The sequence below is a fragment of the Rhinoderma darwinii genome, chromosome 7 (assembly GCF_050947455.1).
Source record: "Rhinoderma darwinii isolate aRhiDar2 chromosome 7, aRhiDar2.hap1, whole genome shotgun sequence".
Taxonomy (NCBI): Eukaryota; Metazoa; Chordata; class Amphibia; order Anura; family Rhinodermatidae; genus Rhinoderma; species Rhinoderma darwinii.
Genome location: NC_134693.1, coordinates 105,432,679 through 105,438,467, shown reverse-complemented (window position 1 = coordinate 105,438,467; position 5,789 = coordinate 105,432,679). Strand labels below are relative to the sequence as shown.

The 5,789-nt window shown below is 40.5% G+C and overlaps 1 long non-coding RNA gene across 1 annotated transcript; it reads right to left on the bottom strand.

The window, feature by feature from the left end:
• Window positions 1-3,731: 3,731 nt before the first annotated feature.
• On the bottom strand, window positions 3,732-4,795 carry LOC142657304 (uncharacterized). Its single transcript, XR_012849889.1, has 3 exons — window positions 4,682-4,795; window positions 4,354-4,461; window positions 3,732-3,860 (listed from the first exon to the last, which is right to left on the bottom strand). It is a non-coding gene; the product is annotated as an uncharacterized LOC142657304 (long non-coding RNA).
• Between the last annotated feature and the right edge of the window lie 994 nt (window positions 4,796-5,789).

The window sequence follows — 5,789 nt, the reverse complement described above, 5'->3', positions numbered from 1 at the left end:
GTCCAGTACAATTCAGGAGTGTACTACTAGGCCACATCTCAGGCCTGCAGGGCAACCATTCATCACTGCAGCTATCTAAGCGGCCCTCTAATACATGGAACATTCTTTATCCTAATCAGGACCTAGTTACAGCCTCTCCTGGGTTTGAGCACAGTACTGCTCTACTGACCACTGGTTCCCATGCCAGGCTGACTATTCTCACAGCCCCAGTAGACTCCTCAGAGCGAACCACTCTAGGCTAACGGTACTCTTCAGCCACGCATGTTTCAGTGACAGCCTACACTTATAGGCCTACCCCTACGTAGGATAGGCCTTCTCTATCAGCCTACAGACCATAAGAGGTCATTTTGTTAGCTTATTTTCTGCTTTGTTATTGACTCTCACCGTCTCACCTGACTTCATGGTGGCGCAGCGCATCACTGCCATTACACTCTGATCCCAGCCAGCACCAGGCTCTTTCTTTCCAAACCCCCTGTACCTCCCCTGTCACTGTCCAGCAGCCTCTCATTGCTATGTACAGTGACAGCACCGCACATAAGACAGTGCCACTGAGGTTATACGGCTCGCCCTCATTACAAGCTGCTTGCAATCGACCAACTCATTTATCTGGGATCTGCATGAATTTAAGGGTCTGTTCTGGGATTTGAATTTATTTAGAGGTCTTGGTCAGGTATCTAAATCCATTTTCTTTACTCTGATTTGGGGTCTGAATTTAACGGTCTGGTCTGTGGTCTGCAATTAATTGAGGGGTCTGGTCTGAGGTCTGACATTATTTAGATGTCTGGTCTAGGGTCTGCATTCATTTTATTTACTCTGTTTTGGGGTTTACATTTTGGAGTCTTGCCTGGGGTCTGCAGTTAATTGGGTCTGTTCTGGGGTCTGGTCTAGGGTCTGAATTTATATAGGGGTTTAGGCTGGTGTCTAAATTTATTTGGTGGTCTGGTCTGGGGTCTGCATGAATTAAGGGGTCTATTTTGTGGTCTGAATTCTTTACGTTGCTCTAGAAGCTGAAGATGGCTGCAGAAGTGAACAACTAAAGATATCTCAGCAGCAAATTCTGTAATGTTATGTCAGGAGAAGTCATCATAGCGGTCCTGGCTGGGTGGAGATAAAATGGAAAGAGAAAGTCTACAATCAGAAAAGACGTCACCTGTGATTTACCCATTTTAAGGCGGACCTGTCAGCCTTATGATATGGAGCATCTGTACTCAGAACTCTGTGTTGTGATGGTCTTCTGTTATTTTTCCTGGAAATGTGAAAATAAGGCCATCATGGAAACGCATTGGCATGCAACTAATTGATTTTTAGCTACAAATCAACAGCCGCAGTACAAAGCTATACATTGAGTTGCATGCAACCCTTAAATAAGTAATAGAATTTAAAAATAAGATCAATTAAAATCAATCAGTCTCTGTGAAGTCCTAGCCTAAATAGCAATTGAGTGTTAGCATTCATCTTGTCTATAGAATGTATCCCTATGTAAGGCCAAGTACCGGCAAGGACCGCAGGGTTAGTCGCAAGCAATAAAATACAGTAGACCCAAGTAATGCAAACAACAAATTCTTTACTGACCAGTGGTGTATAAACATACACAAGGGGATGTAAACACTACTCTACAAAAAAGAGGCACAATCTCTTTCAAACATTACACAAATAATGGCGCAATGCGGCATGGGTGGCACACCAGCTTCTTTTGTTTGTTGGACAGAGCATTAACTCATCCCTGCTTTGCTTTAGGAGTAAGTCCTCTTCTTCAAACATCTGCCCATTTATTTCAATAGGGAAAACGGCGTTCTGTTCCGACGGGCCGTTTTTTTTTTAACGTAGCCGTTTTGAAAAACGGCCGCGTAAAAAAACGGCAGCGAAAAAGAAGTGCAGGTCACTTCTTGGGACGTTTTTGGAGCCATTTACATAGACTCTATTGAAAACAGTTCCAAATACGGGCGTAAAAAACGCAGCGAAAAACGCAGCCAAAATTGCAAGTGGCTTAAAAAACGTTTGAAAATCAGGAGCTGTTTTCCCTTGAAAACAGCTCCGTATCTTCAGACGTTTTTGAGTTTGCATGTGAACATACCCTAACTGCAAATTAACCTGCCATACATATTGGGAAGAAAAAGAAGGAAAGTTTGTGCTCCTGGACTGTACAATACAAAATCTTCAATGTATCATTGTCTCAATTTATTTACCGCCACCCTTTAATTCTTATGTCTTGGGTGTGGTACAGGAGTTTATTGATAAAAAGCCCTTGCAGATTATCCACTGCTACTAATTGGCGACTTCAATGGAGTAATGGACTTTAGTATGGACAAATGTAACAGGTGGGAGGGGGTTTAGGATGGTTACTGCCCCGCAGAGGAAATTGCACAGCAAGAACTTCAGACGACACAGGTATAAGATGCTGAACAGAACTTTACTCCAACAGAGGCACAGTCTTCACGGTTATAATATTTAGTACATAAGCTTGACGGTTTCACTAATAAATAGGCTCTATACTTGGCGGTTTCTGATTTAACTTGTGAGAATGGGACAATGTGTTTGCTATGGTTCAGTCTCAACTTAAACTTGTGCTGCAGAGGGTCTTTGTTCTCATATGAAATGCTGAGCTAGCGATACGCCATTCAGGCTAGCAATACAAAGTATTTTTGGTTGATCAGTCACTTTGTAACTTCTGCCATAACTGGCAATCTCAACTGGCAGCTCTCATCCTGCCCGTTTGTCCAATCTGAGATCTGTGGGGATTGTGTCACCCTAGCGGCTTCCCTGCTTAATGTGATTGTCTCCGCTTGTAAAGAGAGCCCAACATTACATTTTATGGAACTGAAATTTAAACAACTATCAAATATATCAATATTTTACATCTCCTGTCACTTTTTGTCCAACACAGGATCTAATCCAGTACATATGGCGGCACGTTCCATACTCTCTGTATTGTGTACATATGATACAATGTCCTGTCACCTACCACTGGATTAAACGCGATGTCACACAAATAGCGCTGTGAAGGGTCGGATAAGTGAATTGTATACACTGTGGTAAGTTGTAGCCAGGCACTGAACACACTAATAAATACCAGTCACACTTATGGATTGATGTTAAAGATTTATTTAAGGTTTTTGTGGATCAAAATATATAATGGTAAAGATGATGTTATACAAGATCCAGCAAAAACAATGGAAGATGTCACAGTATATAATGTAGTATCAGTAAGTGGTGGGAAATCTGTATTCCAGAGACACAGGAAGAGATGACATGTTCTCCTGTTCTGGGCCTGGTCTTCTGGGTAACATTGATGCACCGGTAACCACACTGATGTCTCTTCTGTGACAGATGTAGAAAATTTTAAGTCTCGCCATTGGAATACTTGTAAGATGGCGGGTTCTGCCCTCGGTTGTTATTGGCATTGATGTTGATGGTCTGTTTGTATCTGCTGACTTGTTCTGGGGGGAGAAGCACACAATCCTATTAGATATTCATTATTCAGGCTGCTTACCAAATATAGAGGGGACATATCTAGAGGAACTTACCTTTCTATCAGCAACGATGGCGGCTCCTCCGGTCACAGGGAGCGCAGTTCTCGCCAGATATACTGCGGAATTGATGTTTATGCTGCAAGAGAAATATTTGCTATTAATGCTCTACTAATGTGTGTTTCTTGGCAGTCACAAAATCTAGAAGAGGTTTTATTGTGGATTTTCCTATTTGATCCTAGGGGTTACGCTACAAACCTTGATAATGGTTGATCCAAGCAATGGCTTTGATCTAAAGCTGCGCTGTTCAGGATGTTACAGGAACTTTCTGATGTTCACAAAGGTGGAATCATTGTTTTATGCACCTAAGATGGTAAATGTTCCTTAGGAGTCCTGCAAGATGCCAAGTAATGTCTTACATCAATAACAATGTTCCTTGTATCTAATCATGTAGTTTCTGCCGCTTACGGCACTTTTCTAAAAAAGTGGACAGAGAGTAGCTGAAGCAGCAGAACCACCAGCGGCCGACACATTTATCATAATAACATGGATTATTAGTTATTAAGGTGTGGGCCTTTTAATAAATTAGGCACATTTTACTCCAAGTTTTTTTATATTAAGACCGGTGTATGAAACGTCAGTCTTAATGAATTCCCACCAATCTATTATACTACATACATGCTTACAGTTTTCTTCTAAAACCCAAAACCTTCATTTAGAAATTAAATAAATATCTGAATACAAGAAAATTGAACTAGAAGATAGAATGACTTATTTACAATTTCTTTAAGTTGGTTGATAAAATAAATTACTGATACAGAGGAAGACTTAAGAGATGGAAGAACATTCTCACAGCAAACATAATAGACAAGTACAATGCTCTCACCTTATGTGCTGTAAGGACATGAACAGACGCAGCTACTTTTTTTGTCCTAACCTCCTAATGCCCTTCAAATAGATCTTGCGGTCAAAGCGTCCACCAGCCAATGGGATGCTGGAATGAGAAATACATTGATGTAAGACATATGATAATGTTAGCAGGTAACCACAAAAATAATTGTTTTGTCCTAGATTTACATCCTAGATTACTCCAGTACTGTCACCCAGGTATACAGCCACCTGCCCCAAAGTGTGAGCTCTGGCTATAAGGCCCATGTAGTAATGGCGGCTACTGAAAGGATCATACCAACAACATGGAGGAAATCATGACTTACTTATCTGAACCAGGTCTGAGCTTTACTTCAAAGATACCAAAAACGGGTCGGTGGTCTGAGGTATTCAAAACAGGGCAAGAGTCGTATCTCAGGACTCGCACATCTCCCTCATATTGGCTTTTAAACAACACCCTGTCCTGTAGAGGTCATGAAAATAACAAATATCATCAGTGCAATCATATTATAATTTATTTATAAAACTCATAGCATCATAGACTGAACATTTCGGCCTATTTTCTTTAAGAAATATAAATTTTAAGACTTTCTTGCATTTAAGGTTTGACTTGGTCACACAGATTTAATGAAATAAGTATCTTTGAGCCATGCTAGGCGAAGACATATTACACTGGGAGACGATGACAAACTCACTACAAGTAAAATGGACTGGATGCTTTGTTCTTAAGAATTATTCCTCCATCTATAATAACAATTCATTACCTTGGGCGAGGGGATTTATTATATGAAAATCTATTCATGAAATGTATTCTTTCTTTAGCTCTGTAGACCTGGAAATAAGATATCTTACCGTATATGATGGGACTCTCTGCTTTTCTGATGTATCGTAGGTGTCTGTGCCAATGTCGAACTTATATGTAGGAAGGAATTCAATGGTGTGCTCCTTAAACCCTACAAATATGGACCCTTAAGTTAAAAGAAAAAAAAACATGTCAGTATTAAAAACGTGCAAGAGATGTAGGACTATATAAGAATGTGGAGAACATATGAACCATCATGACAGTGATTTGTATTGATCTGTCGAGGTGTATGTGGTAATAATACAGGCTGAGGAGTGATAGAGATCTGTCTACTAGTAAATGTACCGTTGTTCTTGGCTTCATTCAGATGGTCGTGTTTGAGGAGACTGGACATATCTCTTCCTTTAATGTTCTTCAGAAGAGATTCCACGTTTTTTCTATCCTCTTTCAGTTGAAAATTGAGGTCCCCAAACCAAAAAACTCGATCAAAGCGGCTGGTGACGTCCACTGTAGAATGAGATAAACACAGGACACAATTAGACCACGTGACTGCATTAGAGTCAATGGAGATAAATAGAGAGATAAAGGAATCGATAGGTTCAACCACATAAGTAATACTCACAGGCATTGGA